The sequence below is a fragment of the Crotalus tigris genome, unplaced genomic scaffold (assembly GCF_016545835.1).
Source record: "Crotalus tigris isolate CLP2741 ecotype Arizona unplaced genomic scaffold, ASM1654583v1 scf7180000017559.9942113025:1136094, whole genome shotgun sequence".
Lineage (NCBI taxonomy): Eukaryota > Metazoa > Chordata > Lepidosauria > Squamata > Viperidae > Crotalus > Crotalus tigris.
Window position 1 is genome coordinate 321,559 of NW_024096473.1, and position 22,442 is coordinate 344,000.

At 43.6% G+C, this 22,442-nt stretch overlaps 1 long non-coding RNA gene across 1 annotated transcript in view; it reads right to left on the reverse strand.

Annotated features, from left to right (window-relative positions):
• LOC120309882 overlaps positions 1 to 22,442 on the reverse strand; it is a 71,910-nt gene that overhangs the window by 18,568 nt on the left and 30,900 nt on the right. Inside the window, exon 3 of the long non-coding RNA XR_005557221.1 lies at positions 521 to 677. This is a non-coding gene — a long non-coding RNA (uncharacterized LOC120309882). The remainder of the gene's footprint in view (positions 1 to 520; positions 678 to 22,442) is intronic.

Sequence of the window (22,442 nt, forward strand, 5' to 3'; positions counted from 1 at the left end):
TCCCCGGCATGCACCCAGGGGACGGGGCCGACACGTCAGGGACCGGTTCCTCGCTGTTTCCAGATGGCCTTGTGGAGCTAAGACTGAATGCGTTTCAGCATAGATGGCCACCACAAAATTGTACATTGGCTCCCGGCTGGCTTAGACCAGGACCAAGGTAGCGGGGACCGTTCCCTCACTGTTTCCAGGATGGCTTCGCGGGCCACATGAAACCACTTCGCGGGCCGCATCCGGGGGCCCTGGGCCTTGTGTTTGACATGTCTGAAATAGAGGCAGACATCCTCTCCCGTTGCTCCTTCAATACTCTTTTGAGGACCGGACAGATTGTCCTTCTGTCTGAAAGGAGATATTTCCTTTTTTTCCTGGCCCTCAGGAAGCCTCGGCGACATTAACACACCTGCGTTCTAGAAATCCCCTCTAGTCCTCTTTTTTCAAGCTAAGCTAGTAGCCAGCTTCGCATCCTGTTGCAGAATATTCCGTAGGGTGAATATATGTGGCGGGAGGAATCGTTTCTTCTTACCTGTTTTAAGTTTCCACGTGGTCCATTTCATCCGACGGTCTCTACCTCTCATTTTCTCGGAAGGAAGGAAGCCTCGTCCTTAGGTTTAATTTCTTCGCCAGGCGTAATTGGATAAGCTTCCATCAAATCTCCTCTCCTAAGTATCTTATCTGGCACCCTGCAGAAGAATTAGGAGATAACCTTGAAGAAGAAACACAAGAACGGCCGGCTATCGGAAAGTAAACGAGATGGCTTCGTCCCAAGAAAGAAAAGGGCACGAGAAAGAGACTTAAAATAACCGCCTCTTGATTTTATTAAGGGTGAGAAAGAGATCACAAAGGTTTTCTGCAGGCAGTCCTCAATTTACAACACTTCATTTAGTGACTGCTTGAAGTGACATGCATGAAGAATATGCATTCAGGCAAAAATAAAAAAAGAAAAAGAAAAAATGGTAGATTGTATAAGGAAAGCTGGGGGGGGGGGGTGTTCCGCACACATTTGCTTGTACCCATCCTTCGTATCTAAGCCAATATCAAAACACCACACCTCCCATTAAGATTTAATTGTCATTTGAAAGAAAGGCCAGAGCAGATTGAATGAGAACAATTAACCAGTGGAACAACCTGCCTCCAGAAGCGGTGAATGCTCCAACACTGGAAGTTTTTAAGAAGAGACTGGACAGCCATTTGTCCGAAATGGTGTAGGGTTTCCTGCCCAAGCAGGGGGTTGGACTAGATGACCTCCAAGGTCCCTTCCAACTTTACTACTATTATTATTATTATTATTATGAATGGGAGGAAGGGACCTGCAATTCTTCTGCCTGCTGTTAGTCGAAAAAGAGCACTAAACACCCAGAAAAATATGTCTGCCTACTGTAAATTGGCCTCTAGGCTCCAGACAAGCAGACCAAAATCCCACAAGAGGTCATTAAAAAGTAACAGCTCAATAGATAAAATTTGCTTTTTGCCCTCCAGTGGGAATTTCTCAAATGTCTGTTACATTATATTATAGGATTAAACCTTTTGATCTTTGCATCATCTTACATGCATGTTAAGGTTGTTGGGTTTTCTCCCCTCCCACAAGTATCCTACTACGCCAGTAGTCAAAGCTATTGTTGAATTGCATCTATAAGCTTTATCCTGACGGATGGATTTCAGCAATTAATTTCTCTCAAAAGTTGGCATTTCTTTGAGTCTTCTTGAGGAATTCATACGTGTGTGTGTGTGTGTGTGTATACATGTGTGTCAACAGGCTCATGAACTGATAATTGATAGCTGACATTTTTTTGAACATGTCCTCAATAAGCGTTTTGGATTGTGTATTGACTTATTGATGTTTTTAATTTATGTAGTTTTATTTTTATGATTGTAAGCCTCCCAGAGTTACCTTGAGGTCAAATGGGAGGCCTATGAGTTTTACAGATAGATAGATAGATAGATAGATAGATAGATAGATAGATAGGTAGGTAGGTAGGAAGGTAGGTAGGTAGGTAAGGAGAGAGAGAGAGGTAGGTAGGGTAGAGATAGATAGATAGATAGATAGATAGATAGATAGATAGATAGATAGATAGATAGATAGATAGATAGATAGATAGGTAGGTAGGTAGGTAAGGAGAGAGAGGTAGGTAGGGTAGAGATAGATAGATAGATAGATAGATAGATAGATAGATAGATAGATAGATAGATAGATAGATAGATAGATAGATAGATAGATATGTAGGTAGGTAGATAGGTAGGTAGGTGGGTAGGTAGGGAGAGAGAGAGAGAGAGAGAGAGAGAGAGAGGCAGGCAGGCAGGCAGATAGATAGACAGACAGGTAGGTAGGAAGGTAGATAGATAAAACAAACGATAGATTGAGTCATTTTATTCCAATATAGTTGTATGTTTCTTTGCACAAGCATAGAAAATTATTCTTATAATGATTCGGTTCCATCAGGCCCTACAAGCAGTGGAGCTGTAAGATGTTTAAAAATGAAAACATTCTTCCTTTCCTTGTTGGGTTAGGGGTGCTTCGTTCCGATCAAAGGGTTAACTCCAGAAGAACCTCAACAGGTATGGATTTGACTTTGAAAAAGATACCGGAGGGCGTATTTTATGTTTGAACATGGGTGTGGAAAGACTCGCCTCCCTTTCTTTGGGATCGACACAGGTGTGCACAAAACTTCAAAGCCACCGACAGAAGAGTTTACACCTGGGAGGAAAAATAAAAAATATCCTCCATTAAACTGCACCCACCACACTCTGCTGAATATTCAGACAGGACCCACCTTTGGAGGTCATCTAGTCCAACCCCCTGCTCAGGCAGGAAACCCTATACCATTTCGGACAAATGGCTGTCCAGTCTCTTCTTAAAAACTTCCAGTGTTGGAGCATTCACTGCTTCTGGAGGCAGGTTGTTCCATTGGTTAACTGTTCTCACTGTCAGGAAATTTCTCCTTAGTTCTAGGTTGCTTCTCTCCTTGATGAGTTTCCATTTGTTGCTTCTTGTCCTGCCTTCAGGGGCTTTGGAGAATAGCTTCACTCCCTCTTCTTTGGGGCAGCCCCTGAGATATTGGAACACTGCTATCATGTTCCCCCTCGTCCTTCTCTTCATTAAACTAGACACACTCAATTCCAACAACCATTCTCATATATTTTAGCCTCCAGTCCTCTGATTATCTTTGTTGCTCTTCTCTGCACTCTTTCTAGAGTCTCAACATCTTTTTTACACCGTGATGACCAAAACTGGATGCAGTATTCCAAATGTAGCCTTATCAAGGCCTTGTAAAGTGGTATTAACACTTCACTTGATTTTGATTCTATCCCTCTGTTAATGCAGCCTAGCACTGTGTTGGCTTTTTGGGCAGCTGCATCACACTGCTGGCTCATATTTAAGTGATTGTCCACTAGGACTTCGAGATCCCTCTCACAGTTGCTACTATTGAGCAAGGTACCCCCTATACCAGCAGTTCTCAACCTGTGGGTCGTGACCCCATTTGGGGTCGAACGACCATTTCACGGGGGTTGCCAAACAACGCAGTCCGCCGTTTTTCCCCCTTTTCCTTAGCTGTGCTACTCCCTTTTATTCTGTGGGCTTTTGAAAGCCAATAGAATAGACTCTCTTGAATAGAGTCTAATTCTATTGGCTTTCAAAAGCCAATAGGAATTGTCCAGGCTGTCTCTGCCCTGCTGAGCCCGCCAAAAGCCCCAGTCTGCAAACGGTGCTGCAAGTTGTCTGCAGCGAAGGCGAACTGTCTGGACGCTTCCACCCCTCCCTGCTGAGCAACTACTAAAAATGTAAGTAAAAGAGGGCCAGGGGTGGTAGGTGGGAGGCCGGCGGGCGCAGGGAGGGTTGCTGGCATGCGTGGGGCCCGGCGGGTGCCTTACCTCCCTTGGGCTGGGCCAGCTGGTGGCCCAGCTGGTGGTCGCCCTGGGCCGTCGCTGCCCCTTGCCAGCTACGCCTCGGCCGGTGCAGGAGGCGGCACCACGCATGCGCGGCGCTCCCGGGCAGGGAAAGTCCTCGACTTACAACCGGTTGGGTAGTCCTCGACTTACGATCGGTTGGGGGTCGCGGCATTAAAAAGGTTGAGAACCACTGCCCTATACTATACCTGCACATTTGGTTTTTCTTGCCTAAATGTAGTGTGGTGGCTTCTTGGTTAGGCTGCTGTTTACTTGTTTGTTTGACTGAGTTGGTATTTCATTGAATTGGGGTGTTGTTTACAGCTTGGATTGTTTTGTCTAGAATTTCTGTTTATGCTCGGCTTGAAGACTTGTGTGGTAGTTTGGTGGCACAGATAATGACAATCTTGTGGACTGTTTTTGCTTTTTTAAAAAAAAATAGAGATTTTACTTTGCAACCTCTCATTAACTTTTTCCGGCTTTATATCATTAAATGGGAATCTCAGGTAGAAAAAGAATGTAAATTTTCTAAATATCCTTGTATGGTGTTTGGACTATATATCCTTTGGAGGAAAAAAATTAGATGGGTAAATTTTCAGATCTGGGCAAAACCTAGCTAATTATCTATAACATAAGGAAGTCCACTGATATTTTCCCACTGTTCCTAGGTGTCAGATTATCAACTCTTTAAAAGGGGGGAGGCTTTTATATAAGCTTAAAAGAAGTCACCCTCCCCTGGAATAAATTGGGGTGGAAAACCTATTGAAGAGCGCACCATTTGTGTATTTTTTTAATTTATCCGTGAATTTTTATTTGTCCTTCCCTTTGAAATCCGATCCTGACAATCGTCGGGTAAAATCAACAAGTGTTTAAAAAAAAACCATCAGCGAGTCCCAAGTTACGTCTTTAGCAATCTCTTCGCTATGTTTCAAAATAAAAAAAGACACGTGAGTTGGACTCTTTATACTGGTATTTATCCCAAGATAGGACCCTGAGTTGGATCAGCCAAAGGCGGAGAGAAAACCAGGACAACAATCGGCTTCATTGGCTTGCAATGATCTCAGTCTCTCTGGAGACTGGAGTCTTCTACAGTTGCAAAATACTAGCTGGAGTCCTGCAGATGGATGGAGCAAGGATATCCATTTCATTGGGCCTCGGTTGGGTGTGGCTCGATAGACAGGGAGTTCACCAAAATCTCACTGCATACTATTTTATCTGCTAAAGTCATGTGGGAAGCCAGCCTCCCCAGAGAAGGAAATATTAAAAGGGCAGAAAAATATATTTCCTCCAAGGATTTTAAAGAGGCAGGAAAGCATGCCCAGTTTTTCTTAATAGCCCCAAGTCTCCCTTCCCCAAGCAGAAACCAGCTCTATAGAGATGCAGATGTAGATCCAGGGAGCTAGGAGATTAAGAAGACCTAAAATCTACATACCCCATCCAAACTCTAAGAGTCATTAGCCCCAGCCCCAGGGAAGCAGGATATGACCTTTGGACATAATAAGATTAACCCATCACCATCAGAATACCAAAAAGGCCCACTCAGATTCAGGTCAAAGTTCACGACACAGGAAAAACTCCAAACAAAAGGCTCCAGAGGGTATAAAACCCCACTCCCTACATGTGCTCTCCCCTTTTTTCTTCCAGAGCCATCTTTCTGTCTGGCTCTCCTCTTCAATAAACTGCAACCTTCTTTCTAAAGCAGTCGCCATGTTGTTTATTCCCAGCTTGGACTGAACCATGATGAAGACTTTTCTTCCAATGGAAGGAAGGAAGGAGAAAAGAAGGACTATATGAAAAGGAAGGAAGGAATCTAGCTATATGAAAGGAAGGAAGGAAGGAAGGAAGGAAGGAAGGAAGGAAGGAAGGAAGGAAGGAAGGAAGGAAGGAAGGAAGGAAGGAATCTAGCTATATGAAAGGGAGGGAGGAAGGAAGGAAGGAATCAGGAAGGAAGGAATCTAGCTATATGGAAGGAAGGAAGGAAGGAAGGAAGGAAGGAAGGAAGGAAGGAAGGAAGGAAGGAAAGACGAATCAGGAAGGAAGGAATCAGAAAGAAATGAATCTAACTATATAAAAGGAAGGAAGGGAATCAGGAAGAATGGAATCAGAAAGAAATGAATCTAGCTATATAAAAGGAAGGAAGGAAGGAAGGAAGGAAGGAAGGAAGGAAGGAAGGAAGGAAGGAAGGGAGAAAGGCCCAATAAAGATGGTGTGTTGCATTGCAATTCTATATATGAACACCCAGATGTTGGATGGCAACTGGATTGTGGCCATTTTTAAAAATAACTCAGAAATTCCCTCGATACCCAAAGTGGTAAAAGAGGAAGTAAAGAAGAAGAAGAAGTCAGAAATTGGAACTGGCTAGAAAGGAGAACAACCTTTTATAATTCTATTGGCTGAACTGTCATTACCGTAAGCTACTTGCATTTCCGCTGATTTTAATTTTTACACCCGTATCGTTGTGCTTTTATTTGGAGGGCCCAGCTTGCATTTCATTTTTCCCACCCAAACAGCTGCTCGTTATTACTTCTTCAAATTATTTGTTTGCTCTCTCTCTCTCAGCTCCACCTAGGTGCAAACCACCTCCTTGGTGCCAGGAACAGTTGCCAACAGACTTTTAGTATTGTTCTTCTTCTTCTTTTTTTTTTACAGAGCGTCTAATTTCTCTGTGTCAGAGGCAAGGGTGCCACGAACCATATGCCACGGCAACTTTATTGTTGCACTCAAAACCAAGGGAAGCCATTCATTTTTTCCCAACTGCCCAGATCAGCCATCTGCTAGGTGGAAACCAGCAGCTGTTTCAAAGCTGCTATGTTTCTCGTCTTGAAGACAATGAATGCAAAGAACGAGTCTTGGGGGAAATTAGTCTTTGACGTGGACGTGTTGTGGATTCACTCAAGAGCACAAACTTTGAAGCCTCTAAGCTTTGGAGGTGGCCTGCCTGGATCAACTTACACCCTAAAGTATCAGGATCAGCTGGAAGGGACCTTGGAGGTCTTCTAGTCCAGCCCCTTGCTCAAGCAGGAGACCTTATACCATTTCAGACAAGGGGCTGTCCAGTCTCTCCTTAAAAACCTCAAGTGATGAAACAACCACAATGTCTGAAGGCAACTTCTGTTCCACTGGTTAGTTGTTCTCACTGTTAGGAAGTTTCTCCTTAATTCCAGGTTGCTTCTCTCCTTGAGTAGTTTTCATCCGTTGCTTCTTGTCCTGACTTCTGGAGCTTTGGGAAATAGTTTGATTCCCTCGTCTCTGTAGGAGCCCCTCAAATATTGGAATGGTGCTATCATATCATAGTTCTGGGCTGGATCCCTCCTTGATAAGTTTCCATCTGCTGCATCTTGTCCTGTCCTCGGGGGCTTTGGAGAATAAGTTGACCTCCTCCTCCTTGTAGCAGCCTCCCAAATACTGGAACACTGCTATCATGTCCCCCCTAGTTCTTCTTTTCTCTAGACTAGCCAAACCCAAATCCTGCAACTTTGTTCTTCATCTTGTTTTAATCTCCAGGCCTTTAATCAGTGGTTCTTCTCTGGACTCTTTCCAAAGTCTCAACATTTTTTTTTTTGTAATGTGCTGGCCAAAAAACTGGGTGCAGTGTTCCAGGTGTGGCCTTGCTAAGGCTTTATAAAGCGTTACTAATACTTCGCGTGATTTGGATTCAGTAATATGCAAACAGCCGCCAAAATGCTTTCTGCTTCTGCATCCTGGAGTTACACCCAGTCAGAATGAAACTGAAAGTGGTCTGAAGGCCTTTCCGTTGCGACACGTTTACCCTTTCTACGGTGGCTTACAGTGCAGGAAGTCCTCAGCTTAGTGAAATGTTGCTGATGGATTATAAAAATGATGTGTGTGTTTGTGTGTGTGTGTGTGTGTATACATATAGCAATAGCATTTAGACTTATATACCGCTTTGCATTGCTTTACAGCCCTCTCTAAGCGGTTTACAGAGTCAGCATATTGTTCCCCAACAATCCTCCGTTTACCGACCTCGGAAGGATGGATGAGTCAATCTTCAGCCGGTCAGGATCGAACTCCTGGCAGTGGGCAGAGTTAGCCTGTAGTTAGCCTGCAATACTGCATTCTAACTATTGAGCACCATGGAAGGAAGGAAGAGAGGGAGGGAGGGGGAAGAGAAAAGGTAGAGCACTACTACTAGCATTTTGATTTATATACTGCTCCGTAGTGCTTTACGGCCCTCTCTAAGCAATTTACAGAGTCAGCATCTTGCCCCCCCAACAATCTGGGTCTTCATTTTACTGAGCTCGGAAGGATGGAAGGCTGAGTCAACCTTCAGCCGGTCAGGATCAAACTCCTGGCAGTGGGCAGAGTTAGCCTGTAGTTAGCTTGCAATACTGCATTCTAACCATTGAGCACCATGAAATGAAGGAAGGAAGGAAGGAAGGAAGGAAGGAAGGATGGAGGGAGGGAGGGAGGGAGAGGAAAAGTAGAGCACTACCACTAGCATTTTGACTTATATACCGCTCCATAGTGCTTTACAGCCCTCTCTAAGCAATTTACAGAGTCAGCATCTTGCCCCCCAACAATCTGGATCCTCATTTTACTGAGCTCGGAAGGATGGATGGCTGAGTCAACCTTCAGCCAGTCAGGATCAAACTCCCGGCAGTGGACAGAGTTAGCCTGTACTTAGCTTGCAATACTGCATTCTAACCATTGAGCATCATGGAAGGAAGGAAGGAAGGAAGGAAGGAAGGAAGGAAGGAAGGAAGGAAGGAAGGAAGGAAGGAAGGAAGGAAGGAAGGAAGGAAGGAAGGAAGGAAGGAGGGAGTCCACCTTCAGCCGGTGAGAATTGAACTGCCAAACTGCTGGCAGCCGACAGTCAACAGAAGTAGCCTGCACCGCTGCATTCTAACCACTGCGCCCCCATGCAGTACACACACACACACACACACACAGATTGTAACATGTGAATCTGAACTCTTAACTACTCTATGAATTGTCAAGTCAAATCAAGTCAAGCCATTCTACCTCAGTAATAATTTTGACTTGTAGAAGAATTGGGGTTTTAGGTTGCGTTCTTGACTCCTTTGCTTATCTTAGCCTAAAGATTCCTAGAAAGCTTTTTCAGCTGGTGAAAATGTGAGCCTATCTCTGACTTTGACACCAATGAAAGCAGATGCACAGTAGATGCTTCCTGTATTTCTAGGAGTAACTGGGACCAGATCAATGCGATTTAGATTATTTGAAGGCCAAGGTTGATTTTTTTTAAGCCATCTTCCCATAACCCCGTTCTCTTCCTCAATGAAGGACTTTGCTCCGTTTGACATGCTGGCTGGGGGATCGTGGGAATGGAAGGCCACACATGTTTAAAGCCGGCTGAGGTTGAGAAACACTGATCTGTGGGATGGTTAACATGTGTTTGAATCGATCATTTCCGGTGAAAGATACATGGGCTTTGTTTGGCTATCACCCCCAGCATTTGGAATCTATTAAGACATCAAGAATAGCATTTCCCCACTCCCCCCAGACAAGGAATTGGCAAAAGAATTGTGATACATCTTTGGAAGGATCCATCTATGCCTTGCTTGTGGCAACAGATTCCAAAACGTGAGATCCCTTCTCCACTCCCAACCAAAGACAAGAAACAGGATAGATTATATTCAGAATAAATATGGGACTAAAAAGTTCCATTTAGTTTATGAGTAAATTTTAGAGTATTATTATTATTAATAGTTTATTATAGTTGAATTTTTATTAATTTTATTATTATTTTTAGTATTAGTATTGTTTAACAATTTGGATATTGTATTGTTTAATAATATTGACTTGTTTATATTATTATGTTTATTTTTAATTTGTTTATACTTATGTTAAAGGGGAGTTAAAGCGCATTATGGACTTGGTTATTTATATAGTTGGTTAATGTTAGTTAGAGTTTGATTATTATATTTGTAATCCTGTACTCAGTTCTGGGAAGTGGCGGAGGGTGGGGGGGGTTAGGGTGGGTGGGTTTTGGGGTGTATACTGCAATTTTTATAAAACTTTTCAATAATAAAAAAAAAGAAACAGGATTTTCAAGCAGACTGGATATTTTTTTTAGTATCCGTTAGATAAATTTCCAGACCATTCTTTCCTACTTTTGTCTTTTTACGTCTGTGTATAAAATAAATGTTACCTTATCTTGTTAAATCACTTATGCCTGCATTTAAAAAAACACACACACACACACACACACACACACACACACACACACACACACGTATACATGAATACCCATGGTGCCTTTTCTTTTACGGTAAAGCAATGCTACGCAGAGTGTAGAAAGAGGGTAAGAATCTGAGCAATTAAAGGCATGAGATGCGGAGTGGGCAGGAAGGGGAGGAAACGTAGCTAAACCTGGTTTATTCCCTTGACCTCTCATTACCTTGCTGTCCCTGAAAAGATTATTTTGCGCCAGCACGTCCACATGCTGATTCATACCGTGTCTTTTGTTCCTCTTCCCTTTTCTGTTCATTTGACACCCTCACAGAAGCCATCAGCAGGCACAGAGAGATGGACAACGTTTGCCTATCGTTCAAAAGAGACAATCCAAAAGCCAAAAAAGAACACACAAAAAAAGACCAAAACACTTCCTCACCAGCAGTCAACACCCAGATGAGCAGAGGCTAACACCAAGATTAGCACTAGACCAGGGGTCTTCAAATTCGGCCCTTTTATGATTCGTGGACTCCAGCTCCCAGAATTCCTCAGCCAGCCTCCATTTTGTTTGTTAAATTTAAGACAGGGATCTTCAAACTCAGCCCTTTTATGACTCGTGGATTCCAACTGGCCCAGAATTCCTCAGCCAGCCTCCATTTTGTTTGTTAGATTTAAGACAGGGATTTTCAAACTCAGCCCTTTTATGACTCGTGGATTCCAACTCCCAGAATTCCTCAGCCAGCCTCCATTTTGTTTGTTAGATTTAAGACAGGGGTCTTCAAACTCGGCCTTTTTATGATTCGTGGACTCCAACTCCCAGAATTCCTCAGCCAGCCTCCATTTTGTTTGTTAGATTTAAGACAGGGGTCTTCAAACTCGGCCCTTTTATGACTCGTGGACTTCAACTCCCAGAATTCCTCAGCCAGCCTCCATTTTGTTTGTTAGATTTAAGACAGGGGTCTTCAAACTCAGCCCTTTTATGACTTGTGGACTCCAACTCCTAGAATTCCTCAGCCAGCCTCCATTTTGTTTGTTAGATTTAAGACAGGGGTCTTCAAACTCGGCCCTTTTATGACTCATGGACTCCCACTCCCAGAATTCCTCAGCCAGCCTCCATTTTGTTTGTTAGATTTAAGACAGGGGTCTTCAAACCTGGCCCTTTTATGACTCGTGGACTTCAACTCCCAGAATTCCACGAGTCATAAAAGGGCCAAGTTTGAAAAACCCCGCACTAGATCAACAACCAAGCTGTACAGAAGACCCCGATTCATTGAAATAACAACTCAGGCAAACAAACAGCAAACAACAGCCCCACCAAGAACATCCTACTAACACTGACAGGGCAAGTCATTGGTATACAAACAGAAAAAAACCCTTCTAGCATTGATGATGTTACCTATTTGGGTGATGAAATGTTTGCAAGAAAACCACCACGCTCAGAGAGCACCGAGGACCTCACACTCAAATATCTTTTTTTTTTTTTTTGACTTATAACGGAAGAGCCTAAAATCGTACTGAATGGGCTAAGGAGATTTTAAAAGATATTAATTGATTTAACATTTAGGACTTAGATTTATAAGGGAAATGAAAATTAGCCATTAGAATATAGTTTTGAATTACAATAAGGAAGTTGGATTGAGACAATAAAGGATACCTTATTAGTAAGTGATGAGGTACTAGGATGAGAAATGGAATATATTTGTGAAATAAAGTAAGAATGTATTTAAGTAAACGATATGTGTATTTTATAAATACATAAATACGATAAATGTCCTAATTGATTGAGTTATAATCAGAAATGTACTAATTTGAATGTGATATAATAATCAAAGGAAATAAAGAGGGAATATTTGATGATGTAACCTGAGACATGTACGAAAGATCTTATTACTAGACTATTGACTACCCAATCACCACGCTGCTTCCTAAATACTTGGATGTAAAACTGGAAAATCAATAAAACTTGTTTTTTAAAAAACAGAGACTTAAATTGACCTTCTTCTTCTTCTTCTTCTTCTTCTTCTTCTTCTTCTTCTTCTTCTTCTTCTTCTTCTTCTTCTTCTTCTTCTTCTTCTTCTTCTTCTTCTTCTTCTTCTTCTTCTTCTTCTTCTTTTCTTTTTCTTCTTCTTCTTCTTCTCCCTCCTCCTCCTCTCTTCTTCTTTTTCTCCTCCTCCTCCTCCTTTTTCTCCTTCTCCTCCTTCCTTCGCCTCCTTTTCCTCATTTTTAGCCATTCTCTATCCACTGCTGGGTGAAGGCCACTTCCGCGTGTTTCCAAAACAGATTTAACAAGTGAAACAAAACAAACCTTCTGCCAGTAGAAGTCTTTGCAAAATAGAGCTTTCCATTTCGTGCCCTTCCTAAGACTAGCCAAACATTTTGCACGCATCCCTTCGGATTGGCAAGCCCCTCCTTCTCCCAGATTTGGAACCCATCTCCAATTAAGAAAACCAAACAAAGCAAAGCAACAAAACATAACACAGGAACGATGCGTGCCAAATGTATATTCTTGGCCAGAAGCCCAGCAGGGGAAAAAACTCTGCCGCAGGTTTATTTCCAAGTTTGCATCCTGACATTATTACCGAGAACTTCAAAATTGATAATTCTGCTCTTCAGCTTTTCCTCTCTCAAGGGAAGGGGGTGGGAAACCGTTTCCAGAGCCATCTTAAGGCCAACGTCGAACGAAGACCAGCTTCTTTGCAATCAGCGGGTGACTAAACAGAGGCCATTTTTGTCTTTCTTTCTGAGGCCGTTCCCTTTGTGTATGTGCAGTCAAGCCCTTCTGTCCTCGTTTTAAGGAAATGGAATTTGCAACAGTTTTTTGCACGCGTTAGTAACAACAAGCTCGCAGGTGGCCCGTTGATTCTTAGCTCGCTGATGCTGCAAGCAGAGAGGCTATCCGTGCCAAACTGATTTGACGAGAGGAAAACTGGCCAGGGAGGGATGAAATGAAAGTTCAGGGAAATTAAAACTCATCGAGACACCCAGATGCATCTATTTTTGCAAGACATGGTTGGGGGGGAGGGGTTGGACTTTTATAAACGTAATTATGTAATGAATTATGGCAGGACACCCTTTGAGGCATTTAAGGAGAGATTCTTGTAACACAGAGATGATTTTGTTAAGTTGTTATTATTAATAATAATAATAATAATAATAAAGTTGGAAGGGACCTTGGAGGTCATCTAGTCCAACCCCCTGCTCAGGCAGGAAACCCTACACCATTTCGGACAAATGGCTGTCCTGTCTCTTCTTAAAAACTTCCAATGTTGGAGCATTCACCGCTTCTGGAGGCAGGTTGTTCCACTGGTTAATTGTTCTAACGGTCAGGAAATTTCCCCTTAGTTCTAGGTTGCTTCTCTCCTTGATGAGTTTCCATTCATTGCTTCTTGTCCTGCCTTCAGGCGCTTTGAAGAATAGCTTGACTCCCTCTTCTTTGGGGCAGCCCCTGAGATATTGGAACACTGCTATCATGTTCCCCCCCCTCGTCCTTCTCTTCATTAAACTAGACATCCCCAATTCCAGCAACCGTTCCTTATATGTTTTAGCCTCCAGTTCCCTAATCATCTTTGTTGCTCTTCTCTATACTCTTTCTAGAGTCTCAGCATCTTTTGTACATCGTGGTGACCAAAACTGGATGCAGTATTCCAAGTGTGGCCTTACCAAGGCATTGTAAAGCGGTATTAACACTCCATGTGATCTTGATTCTCTCCCTCTGTTAATGCAGCCTAGCACTGTGTTGGCTTTTTTGGCAGCTGCAGCACACGGCTGGCTCATATTTAAATGATTGTCCATCCATAACAATTTTTATCAATAACAAGTGGCTGTGGCTGCTTGCACCTGACATGCCTATACACACCTACATCATATTCTTTTCTAAAACGTGACCAGCCTTCTTTTATTATGTAGATTTACTCACCTCCTTCTGAATCCTTCAAGGGTTGGGATTCTAGCATTTGACTTCTCCTTAACCTGCTCCAGACTGATCGCTGATTCTCAAGAGCGCAAGAATTTCCTGTTCTTCAGCGCTGCGTTAATTTTTCCCGTGCCTTCAAGTGATGCTTGTGGATTATTCAATTATCATGCCATTCTCGCATGAGGACCCCGATGAGGTTAGTGGTGGATTGTTCTTTTTGTTGCTGTTGCTTTTAATCAGCGCTCATTACTTGGTTGCAAGCCAAATAGAAGTTGCCCAGCAAGTATAAATTGATTAAAGAATTTTTTTTTTTTAAGAATGTCCATCGGAGAATATAATGCTCTCCAAACTATTTTTTTTCCCATTGGTTCTTAATAAATTGAAAATCTGTGTTTCTTGTTTTCTAAACTATTCTGGACAAAAGCATGCAAACATGGGAGTCCGTGGTGGGAATGGAAGAGAGGATCATTTTTTCTTAAACTCGTTTGCCTTCTTTGTATAAGGAAGGCGGTTCCACATTATTTGTAAAACTTTTATTATTTCATTTTCACTCGACAACACCTTGATGAAACCTCATTTGGCAGAGTTCATTAGGGTGGCTGAATAATATAGGATAAATCTCTCTTTAGGATACGAATCCTGTGTTTCCCTGAAAATGCCTAAAATACAAATATTACTATTTAAAACATATTTTAGTTGCTTAGTGATTTAAGGCTTTGTCTTAACTGCTTTAATAACGTTGTTCTGTCAGGTCAATATTGCTTCTGTTATGCAAATAAAGATTAGAAGAGACAAAATGATGACGTTTAGGCCAGGCCATAAATGTACATGTCATTAATGATTCAGAAACATGCAGGCCAGCCCAAGCAAAATCTATGGAAACCTGTGGATCTTCCTTAATATCAAGGCCCAAATCTCTTATTACCTGCAGTACAATAGTAAATGGTGCCCTTCCCTGAACTAAGGTGGATATTATCCAATCTTGATGATATCACATAACGGTCCCCCTCCTTCCTGTAATGTACAAGCACAATAATGAACTTTCTATCAAGTGCTTAGAGCATTATTTGATCAGTAAAAGATGGGTGGCTTCAATCCATTCATAGAATGATAGAGTTATAGGGCCAGAGGGACCTTGGAGGTCTTCTGGTCCAACCCCTGTCCAAGGCAGGAGTCCTTATTCCATCCCAGTTGTCCTATCTTTCCTTGAAGACCTCCAGTGATGGAGCACTCACAACTCCAAGAGGCAAGCTGCTCCATTGATTGATTAATCTTCTCGGTGTTAGGATATTCCTCCTCAGTTCCAGATTGGAGCTCCCTCTGATGAGCTTCCACCCATTGCTCCTTGTCCCGCCTTTACGTGCTACGGAGAGTCAATCAACATCTTCTTGTCCTTCAGGTATGAAAACAGCTATCATGTCTCCCTTGAGCCTTCTCTTCATTTGGCTAAACATAACTAGTTCCCTTAGCCATCCATTCTTCGCACGGTTTAACCTCCAGATCCCTGATCCTCTCTGTACTCTGTCTTAAGGCCTCTTTATCAAGGTGACCCCTCATGCTTCCTTTTTTGTCACACAAATCCCAAAAGAGATTAGACTGAACTAGAGAGTACAATAAGCCTAGCTTTAGGGAATAATCAAGAATGTAAATCTCTGTCAAGAACTTCTACCTAAACAGTGATTTTTAACTGAGGGTCTACAAACTACAGCTGGTCGCTCATGCAGGCATATCTATAACCAACGTATGCGAAATTGCTAAATATTATACAATGTGGGTCTTCATGTTTCAAATCTCCCAAATGTCACAACACATTAGTATTCCCACATTAGCGTTCCCCTAAGACGTTGAGTTGGGTATAACAAGATTTCATGATATTTGGCAATCAGGAGGGACTTCAGCCCTTTCTATATCTTAATTCGGCTAATTTTTATTGAATTTTGGGATACTCTGAGGAGATATGTGTCACGGTGCGTGCTGGTGCAGTGTTCCCAATCAATATTTCCGTTAGTTCTCTAAAGTTTGTGTTAAAGATAATGGCCAACAAAGAGAAGGAAACGGTCAGCACAGAAAAGAAAACACCAAAGAAACACAACAAAACTGGATTCAACTTTCCTATCCCCTGGACTGCAAGGCGATCAAACCAGTCAGTCCTAGAGGAGATCAACCCCAACTGCTCTTTAGAAGGCCAGATCCTGAAGTTGAAACTCAAGTACTTTGGCCACCTAATGAGAAGGAAGGACTCCCTGGAGAAGAGCCCAATGCTGGGAAAGATGGAGGGCAGAAATTAGTAATTTAGTAATAGTAGTAAAGTTGGAAGGGACCTTGGAGGTCATCTAGTCCAACCCCCTGCTCGGGCAGGAAACCCTACACCATTTCGGACAAATGGTCCAGTCTCTTCTTAAAAACTTCCAGTGTTGGAGCATTTACTGCTTCTGGAGGCAAGCTGTTCCACTGATTAATTGTTCTCACTGTCAGGAAGTTTCTCCTTAGTTCTAGGTTGCTTCTCTCCTTGATTAGTTTCCACCCGTTGCTTCTTGTCCTGCCTTCAGGTGCTTTGGAAAATAGCTTGATTCCCTCTTCTTTATGGCAGCCCCTGAGATATTGGAATACTGCTATCATGTCCCCCCTTGTCCTTCTCTTCGTTAAACTAGACATACCCAATTCTCGCAACCGTTCCTTATATGTTTTAGCCTCCAGTCCCCTAATCATCTTTGTTGCTCTTCTCTGTACTCTTTCTAGAGTCTCAACATCTTTTTTACATCGTGGTGACCAAAACTGGATGCAGTATTCCAAGTGTGGCCTTACCAAGGCATTGAAGAGTGGTATTAATACTTCACGTGATCTTGATTCTATCCCTCTGTTAATGCAGCCTAGCACTGTGTTGGCCTTTTTGGCAGCTGCAGCACACTGCTGGCTCATATTTAAGTGATTGTCTACTAGGACTCCGAGGTCCCTCTCACAGTTACTACTATTGAGCATGGTGCCACCTATGCTGTACTTGTGCATTTGGTTTTTCTTGCCTAAATGTAGAACCTTGCTTTTTTCACCATTGAATTTCATTTTGTTAGTTAGTGCCCAGTGTTCAAGTCTGTCCAGATCCAAGAGAAGAAGGGGACGACAGAGAATGAGGTAGCTGGACGGAGTCCCTGAAGCAGTTGGCGTGAGCTTCAATGGACTCCAGAAGATGGTAGAGGACAGGAAGGCCTGGAGGAACGTTGTCCATGGGGTCGCGATGGGTCAGACACGACTTCGCAACTAACAACAACAACAACAATCCCAAACATTCCTGGACCTCATTATCCAACAATTCTGTCACTTCATTGTAGAAGGCATGAACAAGTCTTCTTTTATTTAATTAACTTGTGACCTCAAGCCATCATCTTGCAGATTGCAAAGGGGGGGGGGGAATGTCGCAACCTGGATGCTGTTACTAAGCTCAGTGGAGGATTATACCTCGAATACTTTGAAACTTGTTATCCTAGACAGCTTGATTGATAGTGTGGTCCTCTCTGAGGTCAACCGTTGGAAAGGTTTTGGTGTGAGGTTCACTTTTGGAATTAGTCCATTAGTGGTCAAGGTGGCTGAGGTCATGTGAAAGAAAGAGGGGGGGAAGTAAAAGGCAATAGCATATGTGGGAATTGGCTTGTTGACCCAATTATGGATTTCTGAAGGAAAGCAAAACGTGATCTCCAGCTCAGATTGCAAGCAGGTTTTGTGTTAGTAGATACACGAGATTACTAAAAAAAAAAAAAAAAAAGGTAACCTACTTCATTCTGTTTCCTAAAACTGTAGGGCAGTTTCTTTTTGCGTTTTAAGTTTAAATGAAAAATCATGAAAAAAGTTGCTTTTTTCTTTTGCCTGTCTACAAAAAAAAATAAAAATAAAATAAAAATAAAAATCCAGTGCTGCTCTGAGCATTTAAGATATTTTTGGCATTTTGTACTGGGCTTTCAGAGCAGAGACATCACCCTGCCAACAAAAGTGCGTATAGTCCAGGCCATGGTTTTCCCAGTTGCAATGTATGGCTGTGAAAGTTGGACCATAAGAAAGGCTGAGCGCCAAAGAATGGAGGCCTTTGAACTCTGGTGCTGGAGAAGACTCCTGAGAGTCCCCTGGACTGCAAGGCGATCAAACCGGTCAGTCCTAGAAGAGATCAACCTTGACTGCTCTTTAGAAGGCCAGATCCTGAAGTTGAAACTCAAGTACTTTGGCCACCTAATGAGAAGGAAGGACTCACTGGAGAAGAAAGATGGAGGGCAAGAGAAGAAGGGAACGACAGAGAATGAGGTGGCTGGATGGAATCACTGAAGCAGGAGGCGTGAGCTTCAATGGACTCCAGAAGATGGTAGAGGACAGGAATGCCTGGAGGAACGTTGTCCATGGGGTCGTGATGGGTCAGACACGACTTGGCAACTAACAACAACAACTGGGCTTTCCAAAGATTCTTTCAGGAAAGGAAGGATGAATAGCAGCTTCTGGTCCGCAGTCCTCGTACTCTAAATTCATCCGGTGTGGAAGGTCCCAGCTTCACTACATGGAATGTATTTTTACGTATGTAGGTATGCATGCATGCACAGTATGTATGTGTTTATTATGCCACACATCTCCCCTATCAGGTGACTCTTGCGTGACCAATTACTTCTCACTCTTGTGTGAGATATCAAGATATTTGCTTCAGCTGAAATATCCTCACAAGCTATAGTACAGGTAGCTCTCAAATGACAATTTTTCATTTACTGACCCTTTGAAATTACAACGGCACTGAAAAAACAGTAACTTATGACCATCTTTCACACTTATGGCCATTGCGGCGTCCCCCTGGTTGCGTGATCAAAACTCAGATGCTTGTCGGACTTCCGGTTTGTCGATGCGGTCGCCGCAGACGTTTGGAAGGCGAGCTGTGTTTTCCACATCCGATTTCCCTTCGTTGGGGGACCCTGGAAAGGGTCGAAAATCGCCCTGGGTCACGTGATCCCCTTTTGCAACCTTCTGAACCAGCAAAGACAATGGGGAAGCCAGACTCACTTAACAGCTGTGGGACTAACTTAACAACTGAAGCGATTCGCTTAAAAACGGTGGCGAGGAAGGTCGTGAAATGGAGCGAAACTCACTCAACAACCGTCTCGCTTAGCGACAGAAATTTTGAGCCGTACGTTGAGGACTACTTGTCTTCCTCTCCTAGATTGGAGCGTGACCATTCGGCAGGTCCATTATGACATCAATCAACCCTTCCTTGGGTTTGAGCCACCTTTTCATTGCTCCTCAACAGGAGCGATCCAGTTCTCACATTGTCTGTATTCTCTAAGGAACGTACTTATAACGTGGTTTCAAACTTCTTTGGACTTGGATCTGTGCAAGTCATTCTCATAAAAAAAAACTTCAGCCTTTCCCCGTCAGGGAGCAGCCCAGATGTTCAGAACTTCAACTCAACATGGTCTCTTAGATGTTGTAGTCTACTTTCATCGCCTCTAAGAACAGCAGGATACAAAAAGCTTCTTACTCCTTGTGTTGAGAGGGGAAAGCTACTAGCCTTGCCATCACTATCTTGATGCTTATCAGGGTTAGCTTTGTGTTTTTGGCCTCAGGTGTTTGTTTGGCTTGGATTCTTGGTCTTCCTGCCAACTAGACAGCAGGCGGTGCAAGCTAAGGAACAGCCACCTGATCAGTCTCTACATTTCAGGATATGTGAACAAAGCTACTACTGGAAAGGACGCGGGAACAAAAAAAGCGAAACTTTAGCATTGCTCCATTGATTGAACTGGACTTTGACTGAATTGTTCTACTGTACGTTGTTCTTGGGCTGGGCCTGATAGTCTGGGAAAGAAAGAAAGAAAGAAAGAAAGAAAGAAAGAAAGAAAGAAAGAAAGAAAGAAAGAAAGAAAGAAAGAAAGAAAGAAAGAAAGAAGGAGGGAGGGAGGGAGGGAGGGAGGGAGGGAAGGAAGGAAGGAAGGAAGGAAGGAAGGAAGGAAGGGAGGAAGGAAGGAAAAGAAAAAGATCAGACCAATAGATGGCAGCAAAATCCATCTCTCTGTATCTCATTCCTGCCACCTAGTGGCCCTCTGTATTTTTGCAGTTCAGATCCAATTCATACGAACCGGTAGCTGAATCATTTGATTTGCCGATACTTGTTCTTCTCCCTCTCCCCCTCTCGTGCCTGAAGCTATGAAACAAAGCTGCCCTGCCTTTCAGCCGTCTATCATCTACCAGCTATTAAGAGAACAGCAGGGACCTTGTGCCCCATGAAGAAATGGCATGCTGGCTGCGTTTCAAAAGACAAAGCTGCAAAAATGGAGGGTGGCCAGCCTGGACTTGCCAGTCAAGGGTTGGCTGAATGGAGGAGGAGCTATGAAACATAACTGGCGGGGGGGGGGAGAGATTGCTGCAAAACTGTTAAATCACACACCTGGGTGCCTGTTTCGAATTCATGAGGCCTCCTGCCCCATTCCCATTGGTATCCAGTCAAACAGAGAGCTAAAAAGCTGCTTTTCATTCTGGAGGAGAGATGGAAGAATCAGGCAGAAGACGAATAACAGAGTTTGGAAGGGACCTTGGAGGTCTTCTAGTCCAACCCTTTGCTCAACAGCAGGGTGTCCAATCTCTTCTTAAAAACCTTCAGTGACGGAGAAGGAGGGGAAGGGGAAGGTAGAAGAATCGGTCAGATGGTAGATGGGACATCACAACTTCACAAGGCCTGCCCCACCCCCGCAATTGCAAATGGTTATATAGGAATATCATTTTCATTTCATCTTAATAACAATGCTTGGGAGGGTGGAGCATGATTTGAGTAATGCTGCTTTTGAAATTTGTCACTGAAAAGAGTCCACCAAACACCATGAATTTCCATAATAATAATAATAATAAGGATGATGATGATGATGATGATAGAATAATCTAACTAGAGTTTTTACTCAAATTGTTGTTTTGGAGCCATTATGCAATGATTTAACACCCTGGAGAAGGCTGGAATATTCGGAAATTGGGAAAATTTGGGAAAAAGGGAAAAGCAGAGGTCACTCAAGCCCAGGTCATCTTATGCTTAGACTAATGCAGGGGTGTCAAACTCAATTTCATTGAGGGCCACATCAGCATTGCGGTTCCCCTCAGGGGGATGTGCGGGGTGTGTGGCCTACTGGGTGGGCGTGGCCAGCTCTACATCATTCGCGTCAAGGGTGCCTTTGGGGGCCTGGGCAGGAATGGGACAGATCTGAGGGTCTCTGGCAGAATGGGTGGGACCAGGTCAGAGCCCATCAAGCCGAATATGTGAAGTAGGCGAGGACCATTTGCTGGCCACTTCCAGGCGATGGTGCATTTCTTCATTCCTCATAAAGGGTGACACTCCCCCAGCATGCACCCAGGGGGTGGGGCCGATGCGGCAGGGGCCGGTTCCTCGCTGTTTCCAGACGGCCTTGTGGAGCTAAGACTGAATGCATTTCAGCATAGATGGCCACCACAAAATTGTACACTGGCTCCTGGCCAGCCTGGGCCGGGGCCAAGGCAGCAGGGGCTGTTCCCTCACTGTTTCCAGGATGGCTTCACGGGCCACATGAAACCACTTCGCGGGCCGCATCCGGCCCCCAGGCCTTGTGTTTGACATGTCTGGACTAATGCAACGCGCTCTGCGTGGGGCTACCCTTGAAGATGATTTGGAAGCTACCCGGTCCAGAGAGCGGTGGCACGAGCAGTTCTTGGAGCCTAGGGTGGCCCATGTTACACTGCAATTCCATGAGTTGCACCAGTTGCTGGTTTGCGTCTGGGTGCAATTCAAGGGGTCAATTACCACCATTATTGGCATGGATCCAGCCTATCTGAGGAGCCATCTCATCCCAATGGGACTAGCCCACCCCACCAGTGCTGGCAGAAGGTGGGACCCTATTAGTCAAGGAATTCTGGCCAGTGGGGTCCAGAAGAGCCTTTTCCGTAATGGTTCCTGCCCCTGTGGCACATTCTGCCCCCTGAAGTGAGATTTGAACCCTTCTGCCCTTCCAGAACAGTCTGAGGATGTGGCTGTGCCCATTCGCCTGGGACCCCAAAGAATGTGCCTCCCCCCAGGCGCATCCTGCTCCATCCCCCCCCAACTTTTTAATTGCAAATTACCATTATATTAGGAGCGCTTATTGTTTCAATGTTTAATTGGCTTTTGATTTTGGGAATTATCTTTAGTAAGTATTGGAAAGTATGCTTTACAGCGGGAAGTTTTTTTAAGGCCTGTGGAGTTCAACTCCCAGAATTCCACAGCTAGCATGCTGGGGAGTTCTGGAAGTTGGAAGTCTACCAGTCTTAAAAATTTGCCAAGGTTGGACATCCCTGCTTTGCAGCTGGGGCTGTGTACACAAAAGTTACCAGCTGTCCTGCTAAAGTCAACATCTTCGCCTAATCCACGTGTGTGTCATTCATCTCCTCTGTTGATGAAAGTTCATTTTTGCCACAGAGGTCTGCTCCCTTACCCAAAGTCTTCTTGCAGCTGGACATTGCACAACATTTTTGTTTATGGCTCCTT